General features: G+C 46.2%; 1 long non-coding RNA gene across 1 annotated transcript in view; it reads right to left on the bottom strand.

The window, feature by feature from the left end:
- LOC106592950 (wnt inhibitory factor 1) overlaps positions 1 to 18,671 on the bottom strand; it is a 61,457-nt gene that overhangs the window by 34,071 nt on the left and 8,715 nt on the right. Inside the window, exons 3-4 of the long non-coding RNA XR_014392843.1 lie at positions 14,529 to 14,637; positions 13,890 to 14,030 (exon numbers count right to left, since the gene is read on the bottom strand). This is a non-coding gene — a long non-coding RNA (wnt inhibitory factor 1). The remainder of the gene's footprint in view (positions 1 to 13,889; positions 14,031 to 14,528; positions 14,638 to 18,671) is intronic.

Raw genomic sequence — 18,671 nt, forward strand, 5'->3', positions numbered from 1 at the left:
CTATATAGTACCCCAACCCTGTCTATATAGTACCCTAACCCTGTCTTTATAGAATCCCAAACCCTGCCTATATAGTACCCCAACCCTGTCTATATAGTAAACCAACCCCGTCTATATAGTACCCCAACAATGTACCCCAACCCTGTCTATATAGTACCCCAACCCTGTCTATATAGTAAACCAACCCTGTCTATATAGTACCCTAACCAAATCATATAGTACCCCAACCCTGTCTATATAGTACCCCAACCCTGTCTATATAGTACCCCAACCCTGTCTATATAGTACTCCAACCATGTCTATATAGTACCCTAACCAAATCATATAGTACCCCAACCCTGTCTATATAGTACCCCAACCCTGTCTATATAGTACCCCAACCCTGTCTATATAGTACTCCAACCATGTCTATATAGTACCCCAACCCTGTCTATATAGTACCCCAACCCTGTCTATATAGTACCCCAACCCTGTACCCAAACCCTGTCTATATAGTACCCCAACCCTGTCTATATAGTACACCAACCCTGTCTATATAGTACCCCAACCCTGTCTATATAGCACCCCAACCATGTCTATATAGTACCCCAACCATGTCTATATAGTACCCCAACCCTGTCTATATAGTACCCCAACCCTGTCTATATAGTACCCCAACCCTGTCTATATAGCACCCCAACCCTGTACACCAACCCTGTCTATATAGTACCCCAACCCTGTCTATATAGTACCCCAACCCTGTCTATATAGTACCCCAACCCTGTCTATATAGTACCCCAACCCTGTCTATATAGTACCCCAACCCTGTCTATATAGTACCCCAACCCTGTCTATATAGTACCCCAAACCCTGTCTATATAGTACCCCAAACCCTGTCTATATAGTACCCCAACCCTGTACCCCAACCCTGTCTATATAGCACCCCAACCCTGTCTATATAGTACCCCAACCCTGTCTATATAGTACCCCAACCCTGTACACCAACCCTGTCTATATAGCACCCCAACCCTGTCTATATAGTACCCCAACCCTGTCTATATAGTACCCCAACCCTGTCTATATAGTACCCCAACCCTGTCTATATAGTACCCCAACCCTGTCTATATAGTACCCCAACCCTGTCTATATAGTACACCAACCCTGTCTATATAGTACCCCAACCCTGTCTATATAGTACACCAACCCTGTCTATATAGTACCCCAACCCTGTACACCAACCCTGTCTATATAGTACCCCAACCCTGTCTATATAGTACACCAACCCTGTCTATATAGTACCCCAACCCTGTCTATATAGTACCCCAACCCTGTACACCAACCCTGTCTATATAGCACCCCAACCCTGTCTATATAGTACACCATCCCTGTCTATATAGTACACCAACCCTGTCTATATAGTACCCCAACCCTGTCTATATAGTACCCCAACCCTGTCTATATAGTACCCCAACCCTGTCTATATAGTACCCCAACCCTGTCTATATAGTACCCCAACCCTGTCTATATAGTACCCCAACCCTGTACACCAACCCTGTCTATATAGCACCCCAACCCTGTCTATATAGTACACCAACCCTGTCTATATAGTACACCAACCCTGTCTATATAGTACACCAACCCTGTCTATATAGTACACCAACCCTGTCTATATAGTACCCCAACCCTGTCTATATAGTACCCCAACCCTGTCTATATAGTACCCCAACCCTGTCTATATAGTACCCTAACCAAATCATATAGTACCCCAACCCTGTCTATATAGTACTCCAACCCTGTCTATATAGAACCCCAGGCTGCCTTTAACACACACTTAATGGATTTGAAAGATTTTGAACAGTGTTTGAACACAGGGGTTCTGTGTCTGACGTGTAGTCAGGAAGGATCAGAGGGTGTGTGGTGTGTGTGTGGGGGGGTACTGGTGTGTGTGTGGGGGGGTAGTGGTGTGTGTGTGTGTGTGTGTGTGTCTGTGGGGGGGGGGGGGGGGGGTACTGGTGTGTGTGTGGGGGGGTACTGTTGTGTGGAGGGGGGTTACTGGTGTGTGGAGGGGGGTTACTGGTGTCTGGAGGAGGGCTACTGGTGTGTGGAGGGGGGGTACTGGTGTCTGGAGGGGGGGTATTGGTGTGTGGAGGGGGGGTACTGGTGTGTGTATGTGTGGGGGGGTACTGGTGTGTGTGGGGGGGTACTGTTGTGTGTGTGTGGGGGAGTACTGGTGTGTGTGGGGGGGGGTACTGGTGTGTGGAGGGGGGTACTGGTGTGTGGAGGGGGGGTACTGGTGTGAGGAAGGGTACTGGTGTGTGGAGGGGGGGTCCTGGTGTGTGGAGGGGGGGTACTGGGGGGGGTACTGGTGTGTGGAGGGGGTGGTACTGGTGTGTGGAGGGTGGGTACTGGTGTGTGGAGGGGGGGTACTGGTGTGTGGAGGGGGGGTACTGGTGTGTGGAGGGGGGTATTGGTGTGTGGAGGGGGGTATTGGTGTGTGGAGGGGGGTACTAGTGTGTGGAGGGGGGGTACTGGTGTGTGGAGGGGGGTTTCTGGTGTGTGGTGGGGGGGTTCTGGTGTGTGGTGGGGGGGTACTGGTGTGTGTGTGTGGGGGGGGTACTGGTGTGTGTGGGGGGGTACTGGTGTGTGGTGGGGGGTACTGGGGGGGTACTGGTGTGTGGAGGGGGGTACTGGTGTGTGGGGGGTACTGGTGTGTGGAGGGGGGCTACTGGTGTGTGGAGGGGGGGTACTGGTGTGTGGAGGGGGGGGATACTGGTGTGTGGAGGGGGGTACTGGTGTGTGGAGGGGGGTACTGGTGTGTGGTGGGGGGGTACTGGTGTGTGGAGGGGGGTACTGGTGTGTGGGGGGGGGTACTGGTGTGTGGAGGGGGGGTACTGGTGTGTGGAGGGGGGTACTGGTGTGTGGAGGGGGGTACTGGTGTGTGGAGGGGGGGTACTGGTGTGTGGAGGGGGTGGTACTGGTGTGTGGAGGGGGGGTACTGGTGTGTGGAGGGGGGGTACTGGTGTGTGGAGGGGGGGTACTGGTGTGTGGAGGGGGGGTACTGGTGTGTGGAGGGGGGGTACTGGTGTGTGGAGGGGTACTGGTGTGTGGAGGGGTAGTGGTGTGTGGAGGGGGGGTACTGGTGTGTGGAGGGGTACTGGTGTGTGGAGGGGTACTGGTGTGTGGAGGGGTACTGGTGTGTGGAGGGGGGGTACTGGTGTGTGGAGGGGGGGTACTGGTGTGTGGAGGGGGGGGGGTGTGTGTGTCTCTCCTGTTCCAGCATCAATCTGCAGCTGGCAGAGTTCCCATGACATCATGCCCTCGCTATGGCATTTGTCCTGGACGCTGATTGGCAGGTAACTTCACTCCCCTCTCTCCTCCCCTGGTCACAAAGCCTCCCCAGCACCCCCGCTCTGCCTCCCCCATTAGGACAAGGCTTTAAACATGAGAGCACCAGGAAGACATGACCTCGACACACACACACACACACACACACACACACACACACACACACACACACACACACACACACACACACACACACACACACACACACACACACACACACACACACACACACAAACACAGGAAGTGAGCAGACAGCAGCTAGTGAGCTCCACTGAGCTCTGATCCATTCCAGCAGGCAGGACAGCCAGGAACATATGGGGCATGTCCCAAATGGCATTCTATTTCCTATATAGTACACTAACACCCACAGAGTTCAGGTCAAAAGAGGTGCACTGTATAGGGAACAGGGATCCATTTTGGATGCATGCCTAGTAACATATGGATCTATAGATCTACCACGGGATCTATTTACCCTCCACCCTGATGATGGACTGTGATCACTGATCTATACATCCTGCTGTCTCTATACATCCTGCTGTCTCTATACATCCTGCTGTCTCTATACCTCTATACATCCTGCTGTCTCTATACATCCTGCTGTCTCTATACCTCTATACATCCTGCTGTCTCTATACCTCTATACATCCTGCTGTCTCTATGCCTCTCTATACATCCTGCTGTCTCTATGCCTCTCTATACATCCTGCTGTCTCTATGCCTCTCTATACATCCTGCTGTCTCTACACCTCTCTATACATCCTGCTGTCTCTAAACCTCTATACATCCTGCTGTCTCTATACCTCTATACATCCTGCTGTCTCTATACATCCTGCTGTCTCTATACCTCTATACATCCTGCTGTCTCTATACCTCTATACATCCTGCTGTCTCTATGCCTCTCTATACATCCTGCTGTCTCTATGCCTCTCTATACATCCTGCTGTCTCTATGCCTCTCTATACATCCTGCTGTCTCTACACCTCTCTATACATCCTGCTGTCTCTATACCCCTCTATACATCCTGCTGTCTCTATACCTCTATACATCCTGCTGTCTGTATACATCCTGCTGTCTCTATACCTCTATACATCCTGCTGTCTCTATGCCTCTCTATACATCCTGCTGTCTCTATACATCCTGCTGTCTCTATACCTCTCTATACATCCTGCTGTCTCTATACCCCTCTATACATCCTGCTGTCTCTATACCTCTCTATACATCCTGCTGTCTCTATACCCCTCTATACATCCTGCTGTCTCTATACCTCTATACATCCTGCTGTCTCCATGCCTCTATACATCCTGCTGTCTCTATGCCTCTATACATCCTGCTGTCTCTATACCTCTATACATCCTGCTGTCTCTATGCCTCTCTATACATCCTGCTGTCTCTATACATCCTGCTGTCTCTATACCTCTATACATCCTGCTGTCTCTATACATCCTGCTGTCTCTATACATCCTGCTGTCTCTATACATCCTGCTGTCTCTACACCTCTCTATACATCCTGCTGTCTCTATACCTCTCTATACATCCTGCTGTCTCTATACCCCTCTATACATCCTGCTGTCTCTATACATCCTGCTGTCTCTATACCTCTCTATACATCCTGCTGTCTCTATACCTCTCTATACATCCTGCTGTCTCTATACCTCTCTATACATCCTGCTGCCTCTATACCTCTCTATACATCCTGCTGTCACAATACCTCTATACATCCTGCTGTCTCTATGCCTCTCTATACATCCTGCTGTCTCTATACATCCTGCTGTCTCTATACCTCTCTATACATCCTGCTGTCTCTACACCTCTATACATCCTGCTGTCTCTATACCTCTCTACACATCCTGCTGTCTCTATACATCCTGCTGTCTCTATACCTCTCTATACATCCTGCTGTCTCTACACCTCTATACATCCTGCTGTCTCTATAACTCTATACATCCTGCTGTCTCTATGCCTCTATACATCCTGCTGTCTCTATACCTCTATACATCCTGCTGTCTCTATACATCCTGCTGTCTCTATACATCCTGCTGTCTCTATGCCTCTATACATCCTGCTGTCTCTATACCTCTCTATACATCCTGCTGTCTCTATACATCCTGCTGTCTCTATACCTCTCTATACATCCTGCTGTCTCTATACCTCTCTAAACATCCTGCTGTCTCTATACCTCTCTATTAATCCTGCTGTCTCTATACATCCTGCTGTCTCTATACCTCTCTATACATCCTGCTGTCTCTACACCCTCTATACATCCTGCTGTCTCTACACCTCTATACATCCTGCTGTCTATACACCCCTCTATAAATCCTGCTGTCTCTATACCCCTCTATACATCCTGCTGTCTCTATACCTCTCTATACATCCTGCTGTCTCTAAACCTCTATACATCCTGCTGTCTCTACACCTCTATACATCCTGCTGTCTCTATACCTCTCTATACATCCTGCTGTCTCTATACATCCTGCTGTCTCTACACCCCTCTATACATCCTGCTGTCTCTATACCTCTATACATCCTGCTGTCTCTACACCTCTATACATCCTGCTGTCTCTATACCTCTCTATACATCCTGCTGTCTCTATACATCCTGCTGTCTCTATACCTCTCTATACATCCTGCTGTCTCTATACCTCTCTATACATCCTGCTGTCTCTATACCTCTATACATCCTGCTGTCTCTATACCTCTATACATCCTGCTGTCTCTATACCTCTATACATCCTGCTGTCTCTATACCCCTCTATACATCCTGCTGTCTCTATACATCCTGCTGTCTCTATACCTCTATACATCCTGCTGTCTCTATACCCCTCTATACATCCTGCTGTCTCTATACATCCTGCTGTCTCTATACCTCTATACATCCTGCTGTCTCTATACCTCTATAAATCCTGCTATCTCTATACATCCTGCTGTCTCCATACATCCTGCTGTCTCTATACCTCTCTATACATCCTGCTGTCTCTATACCTCTCTATACATCCTGCTGTCTCTATACCTCTCTATACATCCTGCTGTCTCTATACCTCTCTATACATCCTGCTGTCTCTATACCTCTCTATAAATCCTGCTGTCTCTAAACCTCTATACATCCTGCTGTCTCTATATATCCTGCTGTCTCTATACATCCTGCTGTCTCTAAACCTCTATACATCCTGCTGTCTCTATACCCCTCTATACATCCTGCTGTCTCTATATATCCTGCTGTCTCTATACATCCTGCTGTCTCTAAACCTCTATACATCCTGCTGTCTCTATACCTCTCTATACATCCTGCTGTCTCTATACATCCTGCTGTCTCTATACATCCTGCTGTCTCTATACCCCTCTATACATCCTGCTGTCTCTACACCTCTATACATCCTGCTGTCTCTATACCTCTCTATACATCCTGCTGTCTCTATACATCCTGCTGTCTCAATACATCCTGCTGTCTCTATACCTCTCTATACATCCTGCTGCCTCTATACATCCTGCTGTCTCTACACCCCTCTATACATCCTGCTGTCTCTATACCTCTATACATCCTGCTGTCTCTATACCCCTCTATACATCCTGCTGTCTCTATACCTCTCTATACATCCTGCTGTCTCTATACATCCTGCTGTCTCTATACATCCTGCTGTCTCTACACCCCTCTATACATCCTGCTGTCTCTATAACTCTCTATACATCCTGCTGTCTCTATAGATCCTGCTGTCTCTATACCTCTCTATACATCCTGCTGTCTCTATACATCCTGCTGTCTCTATACCTCTCTATACATCCTGCTGTCTCTATACCTCTATACATCCTGCTGTCTCTATACCTCTATACATCCTGCTGTCTCTATACCTCTCTATACATCCTGCTGTCTCTATACCTCTCTATACATCCTGCTGTCTCTATACCTCTCTATACATCCTGCTGTCTCTATGCCTCTCTATACATCCTGCTGTCTCTATACCTCTATACATCCTGCTGTCTCTATACATCCTGCTGTCTCTATACCTCTCTATACATCCTGCTGTCTCTATACCTCTATACATCCTGCTGTCTCTATACATCCTACTGTCTCTATACCTCTCTATACATCCTACTGTCTCTATACCTCTCTATACATCCTACTGTCTCTATACCTCTCTATACATCCTGCTGTCTCTATACCCCTCTATACATCCTGCTGTCTCTACACCTCTATACATCCTGCTGTCTCTATACCTCTCTATACATCCTGCTGTCTCTATACATCCTGCTGTCTCTATACCCCTCTATACATCCTGCTGTCTCTATACCTCTATACATCCTGCTGTCTCTATACCCCTCTATACATCCTGCTGTCTCTATACATCCTGCTGTCTCTATACCCCTCTATACATCCTGCTGTCTCTATACATCCTGCTGTCTCTATACCTCTATAAATCCTGCTGTCTCTATACATCCTGCTGTCTCTATACATCCTGCTGTCTCTATACCTCTATACATCCTGCTGTCTCTATACCTCTATACATCCTGCTGTCTCTATACATCCTGCTGTCTCTATACCCCTCTATACACCCTGCTGTCTCTATACCTCTATACATCCTGCTGTCTCTATACCCCTCTATACATCCTGCTGTCTCTATAAATCCTGCTGTCTCTATACCTCTATAAATCCTGCTGTCTCTATACCTCTATACATCCTGCTGTCTCTATACATCCTACTGTCTCTATACCTCTCTATACATCCTGCTGTCTCTATACCTCTATACATCCTGCTGTCTCTATACATCCTGCTGTCTCTACACCCCTCTATACATCCTGCTGTCTCTATACCTCTCTATACATCCTGCTGTCTCTATACATCCTGCTGTCTCTATACATCCTGCTGTCTCTATACCTCTCTATACATCCTGCTGTCTCTATACCTCTCTATACATCCTGCTGTCTCTATACCTCTATACATCCTGCTGTCTCTATACCTCTATACATCCTGCTGTCTCTATACCTCTATACATCCTGCTGTCTCTATACCCCTCTATACATCCTGCTGTCTCTATACATCCTGCTGTCTCTATACCTCTATACATCCTGCTGTCTCTATACCCCTCTATACATCCTGCTGTCTCTATACATCCTGCTGTCTCTATACCTCTATACATCCTGCTGTCTCTATACCTCTATAAATCCTGCTATCTCTATACATCCTGCTGTCTCCATACATCCTGCTGTCTCTATACCTCTCTATACATCCTGCTGTCTCTATACCTCTCTATACATCCTGCTGTCTCTATACCTCTCTATACATCCTGCTGTCTCTATACCTCTCTATACATCCTGCTGTCTCTATACCTCTCTATAAATCCTGCTGTCTCTAAACCTCTATACATCCTGCTGTCTCTATATATCCTGCTGTCTCTATACATCCTGCTGTCTCTAAACCTCTATACATCCTGCTGTCTCTATACCCCTCTATACATCCTGCTGTCTCTATATATCCTGCTGTCTCTATACATCCTGCTGTCTCTAAACCTCTATACATCCTGCTGTCTCTATACCTCTCTATACATCCTGCTGTCTCTATACATCCTGCTGTCTCTATACATCCTGCTGTCTCTATACCCCTCTATACATCCTGCTGTCTCTACACCTCTATACATCCTGCTGTCTCTATACCTCTCTATACATCCTGCTGTCTCTATACATCCTGCTGTCTCAATACATCCTGCTGTCTCTATACCTCTCTATACATCCTGCTGCCTCTATACATCCTGCTGTCTCTACACCCCTCTATACATCCTGCTGTCTCTATACCTCTATACATCCTGCTGTCTCTATACCCCTCTATACATCCTGCTGTCTCTATACCTCTCTATACATCCTGCTGTCTCTATACATCCTGCTGTCTCTATACATCCTGCTGTCTCTACACCCCTCTATACATCCTGCTGTCTCTATAACTCTCTATACATCCTGCTGTCTCTATAGATCCTGCTGTCTCTATACCTCTCTATACATCCTGCTGTCTCTATAGATCCTGCTGTCTCTATACCTCTCTATACATCCTGCTGTCTCTATACATCCTGCTGTCTCTATACCTCTCTATACATCCTGCTGTCTCTATACCTCTATACATCCTGCTGTCTCTATACCTCTATACATCCTGCTGTCTCTATACCTCTCTATACATCCTGCTGTCTCTATACCTCTCTATACATCCTGCTGTCTCTATACCTCTCTATACATCCTGCTGTCTCTATGCCTCTCTATACATCCTGCTGTCTCTATACCTCTATACATCCTGCTGTCTCTATACATCCTGCTGTCTCTATACCTCTCTATACATCCTGCTGTCTCTATACCTCTCTATACATCCTGCTGTCTCTATACCTCTCTATACATCCTACTGTCTCTATACCCCTCTATACATCCTGCTGTCTCTATACCTCTCTATACATCCTGCTGTCTCTATACCTCTCTATACATCCTACTGTCTCTATACCTCTATACATCCTGCTGTCTCTATACCTCTCTATACATCCTGCTGTCTCTATACATCCTACTGTCTCTATACCTCTCTATACATCCTACTGTCTCTATACCTCTCTATACATCCTGCTGTCTCTATACCCCTCTATACATCCTGCTGTCTCTACACCTCTATACATCCTGCTGTCTCTATACCTCTCTATACATCCTGCTGTCTCTATACATCCTGCTGTCTCTATACCCCTCTATACATCCTGCTGTCTCTATACCTCTATACATCCTGCTGTCTCTATACCTCTATACATCCTGCTGTCTCTATACATCCTGCTGTCTCTATACCCCTCTATACACCCTGCTGTCTCTATACCTCTATACATCCTGCTGTCTCTATACCCCTCTATACATCCTGCTGTCTCTATAAATCCTGCTGTCTCTATACCTCTATAAATCCTGCTGTCTCTATACCTCTATACATCCTGCTGTCTCTATACATCCTACTGTCTCTATACCTCTCTATACATCCTGCTGTCTCTATACCTCTATACATCCTGCTGTCTCTATACATCCTGCTGTCTCTATAAATCCTGCTGTCTCTATACCTCTCTATACATCCTGCTGTCTCTATAGATCCTGCTGTCTCTATACCTCTCTATACATCCTGCTGTCTCTATACATCCTGCTGTCTCTATACCTCTCTATACATCCTGCTGTCTCTATACCTCTATACATCCTGCTGTCTCTATACCTCTATACATCCTGCTGTCTCTATACCTCTCTATACATCCTGCTGTCTCTATACCTCTCTATACATCCTGCTGTCTCTATACCTCTCTATACATCCTGCTGTCTCTATGCCTCTCTATACATCCTGCTGTCTCTATACCTCTATACATCCTGCTGTCTCTATACATCCTGCTGTCTCTATACCTCTCTATACATCCTGCTGTCTCTATACCTCTCTATACATCCTGCTGTCTCTATACCTCTCTATACATCCTACTGTCTCTATACCCCTCTATACATCCTGCTGTCTCTATACCTCTCTATACATCCTGCTGTCTCTATACCTCTCTATACATCCTACTGTCTCTATACCTCTATACATCCTGCTGTCTCTATACCTCTCTATACATCCTGCTGTCTCTATACATCCTACTGTCTCTATACCTCTCTATACATCCTACTGTCTCTATACCTCTCTATACATCCTGCTGTCTCTATACCCCTCTATACATCCTGCTGTCTCTACACCTCTATACATCCTGCTGTCTCTATACCTCTCTATACATCCTGCTGTCTCTATACATCCTGCTGTCTCTATACCCCTCTATACATCCTGCTGTCTCTATACCTCTATACATCCTGCTGTCTCTATACCTCTATACATCCTGCTGTCTCTATACCTCTATACATCCTGCTGTCTCTATACATCCTGCTGTCTCTATACCCCTCTATACACCCTGCTGTCTCTATACCTCTATACATCCTGCTGTCTCTATACCCCTCTATACATCCTGCTGTCTCTATAAATCCTGCTGTCTCTATACCTCTATAAATCCTGCTGTCTCTATACCTCTATACATCCTGCTGTCTCTATACATCCTACTGTCTCTATACCTCTCTATACATCCTGCTGTCTCTATACCTCTATACATCCTGCTGTCTCTATACATCCTGCTGTCTCTATAAATCCTGCTGTCTCTATACCTCTATAAATCCTGCTGTCTCTATACCTCTATACATCCTGCTGTCTCTATACCTCTATAAATCCTGCTGTCTCTATACCTCTATACATCCTGCTGTCTCTATACATCCTACTGTCTCTATACCTCTCTATACATCCTGCTGTCTCTATACCTCTATACATCCTGCTGTCTCTATACCTCTATACATCCTGCTGTCTCTATACCTCTATACATCCTGCTGTCTCTATACCTCTCTATACATCCTGCTGTCTCTATACATCCTGCTGTCTCTATACCTCTATACATCCTGCTGTCTCTATACATCCTGCTGTCTCTATAAATCCTGCTGTCTCTATACCTCTATATATCCTGCTCTCTCTATACCTCTCTATACATCCTGCTGTCTCTATGCCTCTCTATACATCCTGCTGTCTCTATACATCCTACTGTCTCTATACCTCTCTATACATCCTGCTGTCTCTATACCTCTCTATACATCCTGCTGTCTCTATACCTCTCTACACATCCTGCTGTCTCTATAACTCTCTATACACCCTGCTGTCTCTATACATCCTACTGTCTCTATACCTCTCTATACATCCTGCTGTCTCTATACATCCTGCTGTCTCTATACCCCTCTATACATCCTGCTGTCTCTATACCTCTATACATCCTGCTGTCTCTATACATCCTGCTGTCTCTATACCCCTCTATACATCCTGCTGTCTCTATACATCCTGCTGTCTCTATACCTCTATAAATCCTGCTGTCTCTATACATCCTGCTGTCTCTATACATCCTGCTGTCTCTATACCTCTATAAATCCTGCTGTCTCTATACATCCTGCTGTCTCTATACCCCTCTATACACCCTGCTGTCTCTATACCTCTATACATCCTGCTGTCTCTATACCCCTCTATACATCCTGCTGTCTCTATACATCCTGCTGTCTCTATACATCCTGCTGTCTCTATAAATCCTGCTGTCTCTATACCTCTATAAATCCTGCTGTCTCTATACCTCTATACATCCTGCTGTCTCTATACATCCTGCTGTCTCTATAAATCCTGCTGTCTCTATACCTCTATACATCCTGCTGTCTCTATACCTCTCTATACATCCTGCTGTCTCTATGCCTCTCTATACATCCTGCTGTCTCTATACCCCTCTATACATCCTGCTGTCTCTATACCCCTCTATAAATCCTGCTGTCTCTATGCCTCTCTATACATCCTGCTGTCTCTATACATCCTATTGTCTCTATACCTCTCTACACATCCTGCTGTCTCTATACCTCTCTATACATCCTGCTGTCTCTATACCTCTCTATACATCCTACTGTCTCTATACCCCTCTATACATCCTGCTGTCTCTATAGATCCTGCTGTCTCTATACCTCTATACATCCTGCTGTCTCTATACCCCTCTATACATCCTGCTGTCTCTACACCTCTATACATCCCGCTGTCTCTATACCTCTCTACACATCCTGCTGTCTCTATACCTCTATACATCCTGCTGTCTCTATATCTCTATACATCCTGCTGTCTCTATACCTCTATACATCCTGCGTCTCACCACAATTCAGACACCCTAAAGCAGGGCATCTCAACCACTTCTGTTATGGTTGTACCACATCTTATAATATCCAGTCAGCAGCAGCAGAGGTGGAACTAAATCAGACAGGGTAATGTTATAATATCCAGTCAGAAGCAGCAGAGGTAGGGCTAAATCAGACAGGGTAATGTTATAATATCCAGTCAGCAGCAGAGGTAGGGCTAAATCAGACAGGGTAATGTTATAATATCCAGTCAGCAGCAGCAGAGGTAGGGCTAAATCAGACAGGGTAATGTTATAATATCCAGTCAGCAGCAGCAGAGGTAGGGCTAAATCAGACAGGGTAATGTTATAATATCCAGTCAGCAGCAGCAGAGGTAGGGCTAAATCAGACAGGGTAATGTTATAATATCCAGTCATCAGCAGAGGTAGGGCTAAATCAGACAGGGTAATGTTATAATATCCAGTCAGCAGCAGCAGAGGTAGGGCTAAATCAGACAGGGTAATGTTATAATATCCAGTCAGCAGCAGCAGAGGTAGGGCTAAATCAGACAGGGTAATGTTATAATATCCAGTCAGAAGCAGCAGAGGTAGGGCTAAATCAGACAGGGTAATGCAGACTAAGAGCTAGCCAATCATCTCTGACGATGCTGAGAGCTAGCCAATCATCTCTGGCAAAATTGAGAGTCAATATTCTCCTCTCCTCTCCTCTCCTCTCCTCTCCTCTCCTCTCCTCTCCTCTCCTCTCCTCTCCTCTCCTCTCCTCTCCTCTCCTCTCCTCTCCTCTCCTCTCCTCTTCTAGTAGACCATTCAAAACAGAGGTAACATGTTAAAAGTGTAAATGAAACTCTGGGAGCTGCGTCCTCACCTCTCTGGCAGGTCTTGAAGAAGATGGCGTTGTGAGGTGTCCTCAGGACGATGTGACCACCGGCGTCCATGACCAGTATGGTGACCTCGAATGCCGCTACGCCATCCTGGTCTCCTAAACACGGGAAGCCCACCTGCACCACTTAAAACACAGAGAAACATCATATTACAACGCAGTAATCAGTATACAAGCTATTGTGACTGATTTCAAGCTATTATGAGTGATTTCAAGCTATTATGAGTGATTTCATGACTGATTTCAAGCTATTATGAGTGATTTCAAGCTATTATAACGGATTTCAAGCTATTGTGACTGATTTCAAGCTATTATGAGTGATTTCAAGCTATTATGACTGATTTCATGACTGATTTCAAGCTATTGTGAATGATTTCAAGCTATTATGTCTGATTTCCAGCTATTATGACTGATTTTAAGCTTTTATGACTGATTTCATGACTGATTTCAAGCTATTATGACTGATTTCAAGCTATTTGACTGTAGTGGCCTGTGTGGTCTAGTGGTTAGTGCTAGGCTGCTGACCCACACTCCTCCACTCTTTCCTGCTTGCTGTTCAGTCTCATGTGTTCAATAAACAACAACACTGAGAAGGTAGCATGGATTCACCAGCTCCTGTCTCACCTGAGGGTCTACGTGGTACAGAGCCCATGAGAGGAACGTTGACCGTGGGGTTGTCCATGATATCCACATCCATGGAGCGCAGTGTCTGGAACTCATAGAAGTACTCTGCCTGCAACACACATGAACGGAGAACAGCTGAACAACCAATGACATGTGGTTTTGCTCTCTAAATGACATGTGGTCTCTCTCTCTCAATGACATGTGGTTTTGCTCTCTAAATGACATGTGGTCTCTCTCTCTAAATGACATGTGGTCTCTCTCTCTCTAAATGACATGTGGTCTCTCTCTCTCTAAATGACATGTGGTCTCTCTCTCTAAATGACATGTGGTCTCTCTCTCTCTAAATGACATGTGGTCTCTCTCTCTCTAAATAACATGTGGTCACTCTCTCTCTAAATGACATGTGGTCTCTCTCTCTCTAAATGACATGTGGTCCCTCTCTCTAAAAGACATGTGGTCTCTCTCTCTAAATGACATGTGGTCTCTCTCTCTAAATGACATGTGGTTTTGCTCTCTAAATGACATGTGGTCTCTCTCTCTAAATGACATGTGGTCTCTCTCTCTCTAAATGACATGTGGTCTCTCTCTCTCTAAATGACATGTGGTCCCTCTCTCTAAAAGACATGTGGTCTCTCTCTCTAAATGACATGTGGTCTCTCTCTAAATGACATGTGGTCTCTCTCTCTAAATGACATGTGGTCTCTCTCTAAATGACATGTGGTCTCTCTCTCTCTAAATTACATGTGGTCTCTCTCTCTCTAAATGACATGTGGTCTCTCTCTCTAAATGACATGTGGTCTCTCTCTCTCTAGATGACATGTGGTCTCTCTCTCTCTAGATGACATGTGGTCTCTCTCTCTAAATGACATGTGGTCTCTCTCTCTAAATGACATGTGGTCTCTCTCTCTCTAAATGACATGTGGTCTCTCTCTCTAGATGACATGTGGTCTCTCTCTCTCTAAATGACATGTGGTCTCTCTGTCTCTCTTGTCAAGTGATTGGGGCGGCGTGGCAGAACACACACAGGGGAAAAAGAGAGAGCCCAGAACAGAGAGATGAAAGAGGGAGAGAGGAAAGGGGAGACAGCGATGTTCCCTCTATGCAGTGAATGCTTCCCAGTGTTAAAGCGTTTGATGAAGGGAAAGGTACACAAGGCGGGCAGAGGGAGAGTAGGCTAATCCTGCAGCTGAATGGTAATAACCAACACAGATAACTCTCCACCATGCAGCCTTTCATGCCCCAGGCTTTTGTTCCTAAGCTTCGCCGGCTGCCTTTGAAGTACAGGGGTAACAGAACCCAGGAAAGAGAAGGGCCCTCATTCTGTATCTCTCTCTCTCTATCCCTCTCTCTCTCCTTCGCCCTCTATCTCTCTCTCCCTCTCTCTCTATCCCTCTCTCTCTCCTTCCCTCTCTATCCCTCTCTCTCTCTATCCCTCTCTCTCTCTATCCCTCTCTCTCTCCTTCGCCCTCTATCTCTCTCTCCCTCTCTCTCTATCCCTCTCTCTCTCCTTCCCTCTCTATCCCTCTCTCTCTCTATCCCTCTCTCTCTCTATCCCTCTCTCTCTCTATCCCTCTCTCTCTCTCTCTCTATTCCTCTCTCTCTCCTTCCCTCTCTCTCTCCCACTCTCATTTGCCGACTCAACATGCCATTACCGGATTACGATCTCTGTGTGTTTTGTGTGTGTGTATGTTTAGTGTGTGTGTGTGTGTGTGTGTGTATGTTTAGTGTGTGTGTGTGTGTGTGTGTGTGTGTGTGTGTGTGTGTGTGTGTGTGTGTGTGTGTGTGTGTGTGTGTGTGTGTGTGTGTGTGTGTGTGTGTGTGTGTGTGTGTGTGTGTGAGTGTGTGAGTGTGTGTTTTGTGTGTTGGACGTGTTTAACTATTCTTGTGGGGACCAGAAGTCCCTACAAGAATAGTAAACGAACAAAAAGTTGACCAGCTGGGGACATTTTGTTAGTCCCCACAAGGTCAAATGCTATTTCTGGGGGGTTTAGGGTTAAGGTTAGAATTAGTGTTAGGGTCAGAATTACGTTAAGGGTTAGGGTTAGGAGCTATGGTTAGTTTTAGAGTTATGGGTTAGGGAAAATAGGATTTTGAATGGAACTGAATTGTGTGTCCCTACAAGGTTAGCTGTACAAGACTGTGTGTGTGTGTGTGTGTGTGTGTGTGTGTGTGTGTGTGTGTGTGTGTGTGTGTGTGTGTGTGTGTGTGTGTGTGTGTGTGTGTGTGTGTGTGTGTGTGTGTGTGTGTGTGTGTGTGTGTGTACACAGCGCTGGCTTGGAGGGAGCTGGAAGCTTTGGTTCGTTCCGCTCTCTGCCGTTCTCTGTAATTTGCTGTCACCAGAGATGATCTCATCAGGAAGAAAAATTGGTCATTACTTTGACTAAAATAAGTTTACAGTTTATTATGGATGTCAACACACGTGTTGCAGTCTCCCACAATAGGGGGTTACTGTATGTGGATTCCTTGTTTTTACTGATAAGAGAATTCTCCCATCCATGAACACCCCTCCTCACAAACCACTGGCTCTATCAGAAGAAGAAGATGAAGAAGGCAAGAATTGAGAAGAAACAATAAGAATCTAAAAGAAGAAGGCGGAGAAGAGGAGGAGAAGAAGAGGAGGAGGAGAAGAGGCTGAAGCAGAGGAGAAGAGGGTGAAGCAGAGAAGAAGAGGGTGAAGCAGAGAAGAGGGTGAAGCAGAGAAGAGGGTGAAGCAGAGAAGACGAGGGTGAAGCAGAGAAGAGGAGGGTGAAGCAGAGAAGAGGAGGGTGAAGCAGAGAAGAGGAGGGTGAAGCAGAGAAGAGGAGGGTGAAGCAGAGAAGAGGAGGGTGAAGCAGAGAAGAAGCAGAGAAGAAGGGGGGAAGCAGAGAAGAAGGGGGGGAAGCAGAGAAGAAGAGGGTGAAGCAGAGAAGAAGAGGGTGAAGCAGAGAAGAAGAGGGTGAAGCAGAGAAGAGGAGGGTGAAGCAGAGAAGAGCAGGGTGAAGCGGAGAAGAGGAGGGTGAAGCAGAGAAGAGGAGGGTGAAGCAGAGAGGAGGGTGAAGCAGAGAAGAAGAGGGTGAAGCAGAGAAGAAGGGGGGAAGCAGAGAAGAAGGGGGGGAAGCAGAGAAGAAGAGGGTGAAGCAGAGAAGAAGAGGGTGAAGCAGAGAAGAAGAGGGTAAAGCAGAGAAGAAGAGGGTGAAGCAGAGAAGAGGGTGAAGCAGATGAGAAGAGGGTGAAGCAGAGAAGAGGGTGAAGCAGAGAAGAGGGTGAAGCAGAGAAGAAGAGGGTGAAGGAGAGAAGAGGAGGGTGAAGCAGAGAAGAGGGTGAAGAAGAGAAGAAGAGGGTGAAGCAGAGAAGACGGTGAAGCAGAGAAGATGGTGAAGCAGAGAAGAGGGTGAAGAAGAGAAGAAGAGGGTGAAGCAGAGAAGAAGAGGGTGAAGGGGAGGAGACGAGGAGGAGGAGAAGAGGGTGATCTTTCGAGAAGAAGGAATGGCACCGTGGTCCAGGGGCCTCCCACCCAGGGAGCGGTGAGGTCATGGCTCTGTGACCTAATAACAATGTAACGCGTGGCCCCTGGGGCCCCTGGGATTCCTCCTGACAGAGACAGCCCCTTCATGTGGCAGGGGAACAATGCTCTCTCAACACAAGGGCTGTGTCCCAAATGGCACCCTATTCCTTGCTCTGGTCAAAAGTAGTGCACTATATAGGGAATAGTGTGTCATTATGGACAGACATTGTTTCCTATCTCTCTTCATATCATCTACGGATGAAGGTGAAATGCCACAATCCAAACGATGATGATTTATTCGTGTTTTCAGAGGACAATACTGGTGCCTTAAAACCCTTTCAAGGTTATCATTCAGTCATGATTCAGAAGTGATTTGTCACGCTGCAGTGGCATAGCGCAGTTTCGCGGGGCCCCTCCGCAGAACAGCGACTGAATTATTTTTCCCAAATAACACAAATATTGACTCCATCGGTGACTGAGTTGACAACGGTTACTCAAAACAGACATATAAAAATAAAAGTTCAAACCAAACATGAGTAAAATATGGAAAATGATTCATTTGAAAATCCCCAATAGAAACAACCAGTCTATCAGATCTTTCAGCCCCTGGTGTTTATTGGCTAGTTACATCGTTTTGTTCACATGCTAGGTTGTTTTTC

The sequence above is a fragment of the Salmo salar genome, chromosome 07 (assembly GCF_965601325.2).
Source record: "Salmo salar chromosome 07, fSalSal1, whole genome shotgun sequence".
Classification (NCBI taxonomy): domain Eukaryota; kingdom Metazoa; phylum Chordata; class Actinopteri; order Salmoniformes; family Salmonidae; genus Salmo; species Salmo salar.